The sequence below is a fragment of the Scylla paramamosain genome, unplaced genomic scaffold, assembly GCF_035594125.1.
Source record: "Scylla paramamosain isolate STU-SP2022 unplaced genomic scaffold, ASM3559412v1 Contig7, whole genome shotgun sequence".
Lineage (NCBI taxonomy): Eukaryota > Metazoa > Arthropoda > Malacostraca > Decapoda > Portunidae > Scylla > Scylla paramamosain.
This window is the reverse complement of record NW_026973672.1, coordinates 1836496-1851122: the sequence shown is the minus strand read 5'-3', so window position 1 is coordinate 1851122 and position 14627 is coordinate 1836496.

The following is a 14627-nucleotide window of genomic DNA, read 5'->3' as shown; positions in this document are numbered from 1 at the left end:
ACACACACACACACACACACACACACACACACACCAGTTACAATACTTACTTCAGTGCACACTCTTCACTCCTTTAGAGATGAGCAAATGAGTGAACAGTGAATAAATCTGTTAATAAGCACACTGTGTTTTGGTGCAAAGAATCAGATACTGCCATATTTTCATTGCCGTTCACCACTCATTTCCAATGGAAGGTTTGTGGGCTGCCTTCACCATGGTCTTCCTGGCACTTACAAATCAGGGCCACAAACTGAGAAGAGCATTAGAGTACTTGGAAGGAAACCACTGGGAAGATCTTGAGATGGTGTGTGGAGGAAGGCATGACAACACTCAACAGTAAGGAAGAAATTGTCTACAGCTGCAAGTGGGAGATACTCATGGGCTGTCCAACCCCAGAAGGGAAATTATGGACAAATAATGATGTAATGAAAAGCACACCTGAATGGACTGCTGACCAGCTGATGTCTCATGAATGCTCCTCTTCCTCCTCTTGGTTTTACTCCCTGCGTGGTGGCACTGACGTCATGTCTCCCAGTCGGTCTGTGGAGTCTGAAAGAGAAACAGTGTAATAAGAGCTAGTGAGGAAACTGACAATGCTTAAAAGTAGTAGTTTCATTGCACAATGCCCTGGGATGTTATAGTGTGCAGCATGAGTCCTCTAACACAGACAGAAAAGAAAGAATTGCACTCCACAATTCACTGGGACACACTCATATCTAAGAGCCATCTATCACACACACACACACACACACACACACACACACACACACACACATACAAGGAGTCCCATTCCATACTTCACTGCACTACAGGACACACATCAAGGTGGTGCAGGTCTCCTCTTTTACATACACACACGAGGGAGACATGTTGGGGCCGAGGTTCGCATTCTTAAGTGCTTTGTCCTCTCATCAGAGGTACCTTCAGAGGTCAGAGAGACAATCAGCAAGGTTCTGAAGGGTGCTTGTCTCACTGATGGTGTAGCAGCCTCAACAAACTACCTCTTGAATCATGACAACACTTCAAACTCCCACTGACCTCCACTACAGCTTGCTAAAAGTAACCACCAAGAATGAAACACTCACAAATGAGGCCTTGCACAAACAAGGGGTTAACAACATTACAACAATCACTAGAATCACGAAAACACTCTTGAAAATCCTATCAATCTCCACTCCAGGCTGCTAAAGCAAGCCGAGACAATGGCACACTAAAACCTGAGAAGGCCAAACGTCACAAGTACTACTGTGGCTCCCCAGAGCACCTCCATGCGCTCCTTCATGGTGCAGGCGTGACAGGCAGAGACACAGCCCAGGTGGTGGCTGGATGGCACTACTCACAATCACCTGCCACCAGAGTGTTGTACAGCTATTTCATCAGGACAATTCATACATGACTATTGCAAACAAAATCTAAAAGCTTGATGCTTCATTGCTGATGTGATGTACATATACACTCATGAAACTGTTGGAAAGTAGGTACAGCAATTGTTGCAACAGGGGAATTTTAAACTGAATGAAATCTTTCAAGACAACAAAATATATTATTCAACTTCATCACAAGACACACATGCCACCTTTCCCCACACACCAGTAGCTGCATGGATGGACTGATGAGAAAGGTGTGTGTGTGTGTGTGTGTGTGTGTGTGTGTGTGTGTGTGTGTGTGTGTGTGTGTGTGTGTGTGTGTGTGTGTGTGTGTGTGTGTGTGTGCAGAAGTGATGCAGGAATTTATGGCTGAGTCAGACACCACCAGACACAGAGATGGGACACCACCACCATAGCCCCCCCCTCCTGTATATGACAACTAGGTAAACACACACACACACACACACACACACACACACACACACACACACACACACACACACCTTGACCTCTTTCATAGTGATCACCTTTCACCAACAGTCTGATGAACAAGGTTGCTGAAACTGTGTGCTGACAAACCGAAGTGTTGATTCCTGCAGTCGCTGCCACACATTGCAGAGCCCCGGTGAGGTGCGGCTCTTGCTCTTGAGTTAAGCAAGTCTCCCAGGTTTTCTTCTACTTGCTCTCTGTGACATCACCTGCAGGGGGACACACACATCAGTGTTCCTGTCACATTATGGGCATCACACTCAACTCACAAGTCAGGTCCACATTCACAAACCCTCAGCTTTCTTACTAAGACTATCTTCCAAGGCCACAGAGACAATCTGATGGGTTCCCAAGACTGTTTCTCCTGTTAATGAGTTAGAAATATTGTTAATCTCTCACTTGAACTATAAGCACACCTCTAGATACCTGTGTAACTTATCAAAAAGGGCCCACATTCAGAAATACTCTTCCTTCCTACCATGAATATTTTCCAAAGCCACACACATGATCAGCCATGTCCCTAAGGCTGCTTCTCCTGTTAGTAAGGTGGAAACATTGTTAATCTGTCACTTAGAAACTCTTACAACTTCAACTAGAGCCTCTGAAATGCAGCAGAGATGCAGCACATAAGTATGAATGAGTATGCTTCTCAGTTCAGAGATAAACACAGCACTTCACAGCACAGAAGGCACAGCACAAATCATTTACGTGCACATCCATGAAAAGAAAAGGATTAAAAGCAGACTGTGCAACTCCCAGCCAGTATAGTGTGTGGGGATGCCTGTGGAAGAATACACATGCTTCAGAATGGTTTGGGAAATAGCAATGAGGATGAACAAAAAGCAGCACAAGATGGATAGCTGGTCTCCTCACACCCTTGTCTCTGGTACACAGCAGTCCCTGACTCCCCCAATCCCACATGGAGCAGCCCAGACAAGGTGTGCACACACACACACACACACACACACACACACACACACACACACACACACACACACACACACACACACACACACACACACAAATTCATCTTGGCTGAAAGGAACTAGTGGTGTCCCATAGGGGTCAGTGTTGGGACCAATAATGTTTGTAATACATGTAAATAACAAACAAAGAAATAGTTATATGAACTAATTTGCAGATGATGCTAAGCTGATGAGAAGGGTAGAAAATGTAAATGACTGTATGGTACTGCAAGAAGATTCAAATAAGATGGAGTAAATATTGGCAAATGGAATTCCATTTAAGTAAATGTAAAGTAATAGAGTTTGGTAAGACAATACAATATACAATATTATTATGATATGGATGGTATGGTTAAAAAAAATCAAAAGAGGAAGTGGATTTAGGAGTAACAGTCACTGAAAATTTGACTTCGGACAGACACACTAATAAAATTACTGGAGAGATGATGAATTTGTTAAAAAGAGTAAGAATGGCATTCTCATATTTGGATGAAGGAATGATAAAAAAGGTGTTGATTTCCAAGATAAGACCAAGGCTGGAATATGAGGCAGTGGTGTGGTCTCCTCATACAAAGAGGAATATTATAAAATTAGGAAACACAACAAGTACTACAAAGAACATCCAAACTAAGATAAGAACATTGCAAGGATATATGCACTAACAACAACACAAATGAAGAATGGAAAAAAAATTGAAAAACAAAAGAGAAAAATGAATCAACAACAGAAGAATAAACTACATTTTTCTTGACACTTTTGGGAGACAGAGTGAAGAAATGGTACCTAAAGTAAAATGAATGAAAATAAAGTAGAGAAAAACAGCACAAACGAATAACAAACTGTGACGCGTGCCAACGTAGATACACAGAAAACTGAACATCAAAACTATTTAAAAGAGACAAACCCAAAGGCAGCATGTTTAGCAGCAACAGAGCTAAAAGAAGAAAACCAGACTAACAATAACTGCAATATTAGGGGAAGAGACAGGACTGCCAAAGGAGAAGGAGGTGTAATGATAATGACAAGAAATGAGATGAAGACAAAAATAATGAAATATGGGGAAGGAAAAGCAGAAATGGTAAGTGTTAACTTGATGGTAATAACACTTCTGACTTCTGATCTTTCTAAAATTTCTGATTGGGGCAGAGCAAACTTGGTATTGTTCAATGCCTCAAAAACTCAATTCCTCCATCTATCAACTCAACACAACCTTCCAGATAACTATCCCCTCTTCTTCAATGACACTCAACTGTCCCCCTCTTCTACATTGAACATCCTCGGTCTGTGAATTGGAAACTTCACATCTCATCTCTACCTAAAACAGCTTCTATGAAGTTAGGTGTTCTGAGACGTCTCCACCAGTTTTTCTCACCCACCCAGCTGCTAACTCTGTACAAGGGTCTTATCCGTCCATGTATGGAGTATGCTTCACATGTCTGGGGGAGTTCCACTCATACTGCTCTTCTAGACAGGGTGGAATCAAAAGCTTTTCATCTCATCAACTCCTCTCCTCTAACTGACTGTCTTCAGCCTCTCTCTCACCGCTGCAATATTGCATATCTAGCTGTCTTCTACCGCTATTTTCATGCTAATTGATCTTCTGATCTTGCTAACTGCATGCCTCCCCTCCTTCTGCAGCCTCGCTGCACAAGACTTTCTTCTTTCTCTCACCCCTGTTCTGTCCACCTCTCTAACGCAAGAGTCCCACCTCTCTAACGCAAGAGTTAACCAGTATTCTCAATCATTCTTCCCTTTCTCTGGTAAACTCTGGAACTCCTTGCCTGCTTCTGTATTTCCACCTTCCTATGACTTGAATTCCTTCAAGAGGGAGGTTTCAAGAAACTTATTGATCAATTTTTGACCACTGCTTTGACTGTTTTATGGGACTGGCATTTCAGTGGGCATTTTTTTTTATTAGATTTCTGTTGCCCTTGGCCAGTGTCCTTCCTACGTAAAAAAAAAAAAAAAAAAACCCATATACAACCCAAAACAAACTCTTGGAGCAAGGAAGACCATGAGAAAGTAACAGAAGATACCATTCAGTACTTAAGTAAATTAATCAAAAACAGTAAATGAGAATTATTGGTTGGTGACTTCAACTGCTAAGAAATGAACCAGGAAACGTTCGAAGCAGGAGGAAACGAGACTGCACGTGGAGAAAAACTTCTGAAGGTGACTATGGAAAACACAGTGATGCAATGGGTGACTGAAAATACAAGATAGAGGGGAGACGACAAACCAACAAGACTTGGCCAAACATTAATGAAAGGAATCCACCCAACTAAAGAATCAAGACATGCGTGTCCCTCGGAAAAAAGTGACCATGCACCAATGGAAAGAGAGGCCAACGGTGACGTCAGCGAAGAGGATGAAGCACACAAAGAAAACAGGAGAAAATATGGCACAGTGAATACAGAGCATCTTAAGAGACTGTTTGAGCCAATGGACTGGAGAAAGCTGAAGAGAGTAAATGAGGTGCAAGATGAGCATGGCATTTTTATGGAACTAGATGAGGCAGCAGTGAATACATGTGTCCCAGTGTACAAACCTAAAGAAAGAGGAAGACAAGCGTGGTTCAATGCAAGAAGTGGAACAGCAAAGAAAACAAGAGGCCAAGCATGTATAACAATGAAAAGAAATGGAAATCAAACAAATAAAGAGGACTTTAAGATAGCAAGAAATAAATATGTGAAAATAAGGCGAGAGGAAGAGAAAGGATAAGAAAAGGATTTAATTGTGAAGTGCAAGGAAGAACCAAAACTGTTCTACAGATTCATAAATAGAAAAAAAATAAACTAAAAGAAAAAAATAGAAAGGTTGAAGGATGGACATGAAACATATGAAGAACCAAAAGACACGACTGATTGAATTGCTAACTGAATTGCTAAACAAAAAGTACCAGCAAGTTTTGACAGAAGAATCAGAATTTAAAGAACCACAAGACAAGAAGACAGAAAAGCAAATGTGGGAAACTACAGCAATGAAAGAAGTAGTTTATAGAATGATGGAGGAACTGGAAAAGAGAAAAGCAACAGGACCAGATGGAGTGAACCAGCACATGACATAATGAAGTGCTCACCATCAACGGGAAGAGTGCCCGAGGAATGCAAGAAAATGTGCATTGTGCCAGTTTATAAAAGTGGAAAGAAAGAAGAGCCACTAGACTGTAGACCAGTATCACTTACCAGCACAGTATGGAAGGTCTGTGAAAAACTGAGAGAAGCACTGGACAGAAGTTGTAGAAAGACACAATATATATAACAGAAAAACAGTACAGCTTTAAACAAAAAGCAATCATATGTAACCAACATGATGAACTTCTATTCAAGAGTGACTGACATAACACAGGAGAGGGATGGATGGGCAAACTGTGTGTATTTACATCTGAAAAAGTTTTTGGCAATGTTCCCCAAAAGTTTTTTTTATTTTTTTTATTTTTATGTAGGAGGGACACTGGCCAAGGGCAACAAAAAAAATCCAATAAAAAAAATGCCCACTGAGATGCCCGTCCCATAAAAGGGTCCAAAGCAGTAGTCAAAAATTGAAAGATAAGCATTTTGAAACCTCCCTCTTGAAGGAATTCAAGTCATAGGAAGGTGGAAATACAGAAGCAGGCAGGGAATTCCAGAGTTTACCAAAGGAATGAATGATTGAGAATGCTGGTTAACTCTTGCATTAGAGAGGTGGACAGAATATGGGGTGAGAGAAAGAAGAAAGTCTTGTGCAGCAAGGCCGCAGGAGGAGGGGAGGCATGCAGTTAACAGGATCAGAAGAGCAGTTAGCATGAAAATAGCGGTAGAAGACAGCTAGAGATGCAACATTGTGGCGATGAGAGAGAGGCTGAAGACAGTCAGTTAGAGGAGAGCTGACGACAAAAAGCTTCTGATTCCACCATGTCTAAAAGAGCAGTATGAATGGAAGCCACCAAGACATGTGAAGCATACTCCATATATGGACAGATAAGGCCCTTGTACAGATTTAGCAGCTGGGAGGGGGTGAGAAAAACTGGAGGAGACATCTCAGAATACCTAACTTCATAGAAGCTATTTTAGCTAGAGATGAGATGTGAAGTTTCTAGTTTAGATTAATAAGAAAAAGAGAGACCAAGGGTGTTCAATGTAGAAGTGGGGGACAGCTGAGTCATTGAAGAAGAGGGGATAGTTGTCTGGAAGGTTGTGTTGAGTTGATAAATGAATGAATTGAGTTTTTGAGGCATTGAACAATACCAAGTTTGCTCTGCCCCAATCAGAAATTTTAGAAAGATCAGAAGTCAGGCATTCTGTGGTTTCCCTGCATAAACTGTTTGCTTCCTGAAGGGTTTGACATCTACGAAAAGACGTGCAAAAGTGCAGGGTGGTATCATCAGCATAGGAGTGGATAGGACAAGAAGTTTGGTTTAGAAGGTCATTAATGAATAATAAGAGAGTGGGTAACAGGACAGAACCCTGAGGAACACCACTGTTAATAGATTTAGGAGAAGAACAGTGACCGTCTACCACAGCAGCAATAGAACGGTGAGAAAGGAAACTTGAGATGAAGTTACAGAGAGAGGGATAGAAGCCATAGGAGGGTAGTTTGGAAATCAAAGCTTTGTGTCAGACTCTATCAAAAGCTTTTGATATGTCCAAGGCAACAGCAAAAGTTTCACCAAAATCTCTAAAAGAGGATGACCAAGACTCAGTAAGGAAAGCCAGATCACCAGTAGAGTGGCCTTGACAGAATCCATACATAATGATCAGATAGAAGGTTGTAAAGTGATAGATGTTTAAAAATCTTTCTGTTGAGGATAGAATCAAAAACTTTAGATAGGCAGGAAATTAAATCAACAAGACATAGTTTGAGGGATTAGAACAGTCACACTTTTTATGAACAGGCTGAATGTAGGCAAACTTCCAGCAAGAAGGAAAGGTAGATGTTAACAGACAGAGTTGAGTTTGACTAGGCAAGGTGCAAGCACGGAGGCACAGTTTTTGAGAACAATAGGAGGGACCCCATCAGGTCCATAAGCCTTCCGAGGGTTTAACATCATTGCGATGAATTTTAATAGGTAGTAGTAGTAGTAGTAGTAGTAGTAGGAGGGTGGAGGAGAGAGAGGAACAAGCCTTGAATCGTCCAAGGTAGACTTTTTAGCAAAGGTCTGAGCAAGGAGTTCGGCTTTACAGACTGATGTGATAGCAGTGGTGCCATCTGGTTGAAATAAAGGAGAGAAAAAAGAAGCAAAGTTATTGGAAATGTTTTTTGGCTAGTTGCCAGAAGTCATGAGGGTAGTTAGATCTTGAAAGATTTTGACACTTTCTGTTAATGAAGGAGTTTTTGGCTAGCTGGAGAACAGATGTGGCATGACTTCGGGAAGAAATATAAAGCATATGAGATTTTGGGGATGAAAGGTTCAAATACCTTGTGTAAGCCACCTTTCTATCATGTATAGCACAAGAACAGGTCGTGTTGAACCAAGGTTTGGAAAGTTTAGGTCGAGAATAAAAGTGAGAGATATATGCCTCCATGCCAGACACTATCATCTCTGTTATACACTCAGCACACAGTCAGATTAAAAAACTGAGCATCGCATCTTCAGAGCATGTGTGTGATGACAACTTGCCAGTTTTTGATGCCTCCCATTGCAGCAAGTCAAGCATCAGAGCTTTGGTCTGTGGGCTTTACAATTCATCATTTCTTTCTTTCTTTTTCTTTTTTTTTTTTTTTGCAGTGCAAACTTTTCCACCACTTTGTGGAATTTTCCCTCTGTTACATGACATGACAATTAAAAACTTTCAGATTTTGGAATTTTGGGCAGAGAATTCTCAATTGTGCCAACAAAATACAGTACTCACCTGAACCACCTATCAGTCACAAGGCTCCCAGTGAGGTGTGATTGTTCCTGAGTCATGGAAGTCTCCCAAGGTTTCTTCCACTTGCTCTCCGTGTTACCACCTGCAGGGAAAACGCACACATTAATACTCCTGCTGCTTGATACATGTTTGACTCACAACTTAGTCTAGAATTTAACCATTCACTACAACATTACACAGCATGGAATGCACAGCTGAAAACATTTATATGCACATTCAAGAAAGGAAACAACTAAAGAAGCAGATTGTGCAATTTCTAGCCAGTATAGTGCATAGACATGGCTGTGAAAGAAAAGAAATGCTTCATGATGGTCTGGGAGTCAGGAAAGATGTGATAAGTACTAGTAGTTAAAAGAGTTCATCACCAGGTAGGACAAGATGGATAACTAATTTTTTCACACCCTCGTCTCTGGTAAAAGTCACTCACAAAAATGATGGGCCCAGGGCAGGTCTTTTTCCACTCAACCTTCCACATCTTCTAATCTTTGGTGGATTAACTTAACAAGTAAAAGTTTCCATACGAAGGGCGGCAGTTCACTCAAAGGAAGGGGATCAAGTAAATCCATTCACACGTTTTGGCTGTGGGCCTTCCCTCCCCTTCGTCTCTCTCTCTCTCTGGCGAAGAAGGTACAGCCGCTAGACATGAAGTGAGGGACGCCGCTTATACTCACATTGTTTACCCAAAAAAGGATGAGTTGACCATTGAGCACATCAATGCTCAGTCATTACTTTCTAGTCTGGACGAAGTAAAATTACTAGTCATTGAGAGAAATATTGATGTTTTATGCGTGAGTGAATCTTGGTTAACGTCTCATACTCCAGATATTTTTATAAATTTTCCTAACTATAAGGTTTTTAGAAATGACAATGGAAGAGGAGCAGGAACATGTATATATGCAAAAAGTGTTTTAAACCCTATCTTAATTAATATTGATGTACCAAAGCAGGAGGGAGTGGAGGATGTCTGGATTAAAATTCAACGTAAGAAATTTCCTTCAATTATAGTTGGGTGTATGTACCGTCACCCTAAGGCGCTGGCTATGTCTTTTGAATACATTCAAGATGTTTTCAAACAGGTGTGTCTGCAAAACAAAAAGGTTTTCATTTTAGGCGATTTTAATGACGATCTGTTCTCGAAGGGAAACAAAGTTGGCAAGATTATTAAGAATAGCAGCCTAACTCAAATTATAGACACACCTACTGTAGTGCTGAGAAATTAATTATGTATATTTCTACTTTTCTTCCTAGGCTAGGGCCCATGTAGTGTGCAGGGGTGACCAGAATCTCAGTACCATGTGACTAACCCCTCCCCTTTCCCCTCCTCTCCTCAGTGTCCTTTTGTCCTTGCTTTCCCCCCCCCCCCCTCTCAGCGTCACTGTGTTGACCACTTCTATAACAAATTTACCCCGTGAATAAACGTAATTTCTCCTGCTTGGCCAGGTTATAGAGGCGAATTTTTCACCTAATCCCAGAGAATGGGGAGCCCTTAATATGATAAAATTAATTCTATAATGGTAAGGTCTTAAACCAGCCCAAACAAATCCCAGATAATTACGCCGCGCCAATGAGGTTGACGAATCTGATAAATCTTCTTTGCTTCGCCGTCCTATTACCCCTGTTGCTACGCAAGCCGGGAAGAGATACCAGACTTTGACTAATTCCCTAATTGATTTCAAAAGTCCATTGAATTAAACTTCTTAAAGTAACAACTATAAAGTAAACAGTAACTTAATTATTCATATTTTTCATCCCTGAACTCACAACCTAGTCGCCCCCCCCCCTACTAAAAACAAAATTATAACTTAATAAATTTCCCCATTGGAAACCTTTATCCTTAGTTTCCCGCCGATTTCCTCAAGCAAAGCCAGTCTCTCTCGGATTCTCCTCAGGTGAGCATGCGGTCTGATAATCTCCTCCTCCATTTCTTGTAATATTAAGTAAGTGTTTATTTAACAATAATTTACTAAAGCCAGTCTCTCTCGGATTCTCCTCAGACCCTCTCGGATTCTCCTCAGATATTCCTGTTGATAAACTGTTTTCTGAGTGGATAGATATTCGCATTTTTTCGTTCTTTTTTGTTGGTTTTCTCCACGGGACTAGTGAAACCACCTGGTTCGAGATCACCGTGTGAGACTGTCCTCAGGTTTATACATACGTTTTGGGTATATATTTGTTATTTATAAATTTATTCTCTGGTCTCCCCCACAACTCAGTAGTCGCGAAAATATCTCCATCGTAGTTTTTTATGTAATTGAAGAATACGCTACCATTTATTTTGTATTTCTGAATTGCTTTCTTTTTATTATTATTATTTCGGATTATTCCATTATTTATTAAAAATCATAAAAGTGTCAGTATTTGTATTTCTCTTAATCCAGTGATAGGATTTGTAATTATCGTCTGCCACAAGGGAACATCACACCCCTTAGAGGGCACTAAACTGGTGAGCAGCGGTGGCATTTATTTCGCGACTGACCGAAAGAGGTGGAGACTGGAAATAAGTGTAAATGTTGAAGGTGGCACTTGTAGGGCATAGCCAGATTCCCCGGCATCTAGAGGTAACAAATGTGCAAATTAGGATATTCAGAGCCCCTGGAGCAAAGGCTAGGACTTTCTTTGAGGATGATCGGTTAAATCGAGTACTCGAGTGGCAACATGACTTGACCATCTTGTGGATAGGCAGCAACGACATAGAAACATCTACCAATCCCGCTAGGATTTTCTCCGATGTTAAGAACATCATCAAAGAAATCACTGCCAAATGCCAATCACTAGTGCATGTCTGCCAAATTGAACCCAGGACCAACCCTAGGGGAATATCAGTGGAGAAATATAAGAAATTCCAAGTAGGAATCAATAATAGAGTAAAGAGAGCCCTGAAGACCCCAAACATTCATTTTAATAATATTCAATTTGTACAAGAACTGAGCGAGGATGGTGTTCACTGGGATGAGAGAGGCCAAGCTCAAGTAATCAGTAAGATCAAAAGAGTTATTGAAGGTCACAGTAGCAATAGAGAGGCAATGGAGTAGAACACATTGTCCTGGAAGAAGAAAACCTGAGCGCATACTGTGTATCGCAGGTCACCTAACAATCACCCTGAGAGATTGTGTTCTACACCCAGTACGTTAAACTTCCATGTGAGCAAAGATGACTGATAATGTTCGCCTCCCAGGGGGTGGATTAGACCCGTGGCAGGACTTAATGGATCATAACACCAGAGAGAGCCTGGGAGCAGTTAAACATGAAAGTAAAGGGAAAGACTTGAACACTTTAGAACAGGAAGTAGAGGAACTAAAGCAAATCTTAAATCAACAAAATCAGGTAATTGGGCGTTTGGCTAACATCCCTAATTTACACAGAGCACCTAGCACTCCCACCAAACCCCGAGATATCCCAATTCTTGAACTCCACCACCTACAAGGTCTTGACTCAACTACCCAATTGCAAATTTTCATTGAACTGGTGGAGCAAAGTAGCAATGAGGACACCCGCAAAGTGCAAATTGCAAAGAGTAGGGTCAGCAGCGAGCTCGCGGCTCTCATACATAACCATCAAACCTTACATCATTGTCACACCTGGAATAGTATTAAACAATTGCTTCTATCACAATTCTCCCAAGAGGTTAACTTTGACAGGGCGTGGAGAGACATAGACGCACAGACATATGATTGGGTAGAATCTCCCCAAGCATTTGCCAACAAATTCACTTGCAAATATGCCACTCTAGAGACGAGCTTTCCAGGAGAGAAACTCCCTAAATGTAAGAAAATTATCAAAAGAAAGTTGTGGCAGGGCTTAACCCAAGAAGCAAAGGCTAGACTAGAAGGTTTCCTGGATGAGGATTATCCTCTTGATAAATTTATTGACAGGGTAGAACATGAGCGCCAACTGCTCGAGGCTGCCCATACTTCCCCCATTGCTAGAATTAAAACTGAACTGGAAAAATCTAAATCAAAACTCATTGGTAGCCCTGACCCAATAACTCAAAATCCCCCAGACCTAACAAATGCAACATCCAAGGAATCAAAGGAAATTTGGGAACTTAAGCAGCAGATTAAAAGTCTCACTGATCAAGTAGGAAGGTTGAGAACCTCCCCCTCTCCAACACAACCCGCTAAATATTGCTCACACTGTCGAACCCATAGTCACACGCTGAGGGAGTGCTGGAGAAAACCTGCCCGTGGATCATGCTTTGACTGTAGACAGCATGGGTGCTGGAGAGGAAATAAAAACTGCCCCGGAAAACCAAATCAGAATATATGACTCACCCAGGGATTCACATCCCCCGCTATCAATCTCATAGTTAACAAGAAAATTCTTAAAGCTGTCATTGACACTGGTAGCGGCTATACTTTAATCACAGAGGCTGCGGTAAAGAAATTAGAAGGAGCTATATCACAAAGGCGAGCAGTACCTATACTACAAGGGGTAACTGGTTCACCCTTACGAATCTTGGGGATGACCTTACTAGAGATAGGAGTAGGTGAAGAGACTATACACAAACAATGGTGCCCTGTAGTCCCGAATAGCTACCTTGACGCTGACGTCTTACTCGGAACAGACATACTTTCACAAGCTCCTTTTCAATGGAATGGTAAAACAAATACAGTAAAGTGGGGTAAAACCACATACCTTGTTAATCATATCAAAAGGCAGAAAGGCAAGGTGGAACGAGTTCACGAGGTACCTATTCTTCCTACCACTCCCAGTCAAACAGAACACATCCGTCTAACTCATACCATCAAACTCGATCCCTACCGAGCTCAGTTTCTTCCTATCTCGGTGAAAGAAAACCCAGGAGAAACTTTGTTAATCCAGCCTCAGCCATGTTTAACGCCTAATCATCACCCCTTGATTGTGACAGTAGATGAGAATAAAAAGGTCCCCCTCCCATTTATTAATGATACTAAGGGCCGGAAAACAATCAAACCAGGAACCCTATTAGGCACTTTTGAAAACATCTCCTCCCCGACGATCAAAGTCATCCACCAAAAGCAAGCCACTCCTTCCCTAGAAATCCACAATGATCTGTTGCCACACAACGACCAAACAAGGTGTCAGGAATCAAAGAGTAGGCCACAAAGACTCGAGGAGTTGATAAGACAACAGAAATGGAGTAACCTTACTAGAGAGCAGAAAACAATCTTAAAAAATATCATTCTCAATCACCATGATTTATTCATAGTAGACAAAAACGAACTTGGATTAATGAAAGGGCCTCCTGCTAAAAGTAATATCTCTAATCCAGAGCCTAGTCGTGGTCCTAGGTACCGATACCCCGAGGAAGCAAAAACCCTGATATCAAACATGTTAACAGATATGGAGAACAGAGATATCATTGAAAAATCTACATCTGCATGGCTCTCTCCTATAGTATTAGTCAATAAACCGGATGGAAGTAAAAGAATGTGCCTTGACTACCGACATGTCAACAAACACCTAACTACTGACATTTACCCGCTTCCCCGCCTAGAAGAATTAGTTGAACAAGCAGCTGGCCATCAGTTCTATGCCACGCTAGATATGAGGGAGGCTTATTTTCAAATTCTATTGGAGGAAGGTAGCAGAGACCTCACAGCCTTCAGTGATGGGGTGACTCTCTATAGGTTTAAAAGGCTACCTTTTGGATTAAGCTGTTCTCCAGCTATCTTTACTAGACATATGGCCTCATTGTTAGCTCCTCTCGTGAAGAAGGGTTGGATGAAAAATTACTTAGACGACCTAATCATTTGGGCTTCAGACTTCACCACACTCAGCGAAAGACTCAGTGAAACTTTCGCTTTACTTAAAGAAAACGGAGTCAAGCTTAACTTATCTAAATGCGAAATGGCAAAGACTGAAGTTACGTTTCTTGGTCATAAAATTTCACAAGAAGGTAGTCAACCCGACCCAAAGAATGTAGAGGCAGTATTGGAAATGAAACCACCCACTAAGGTCAAGGAAGTGAGACGATT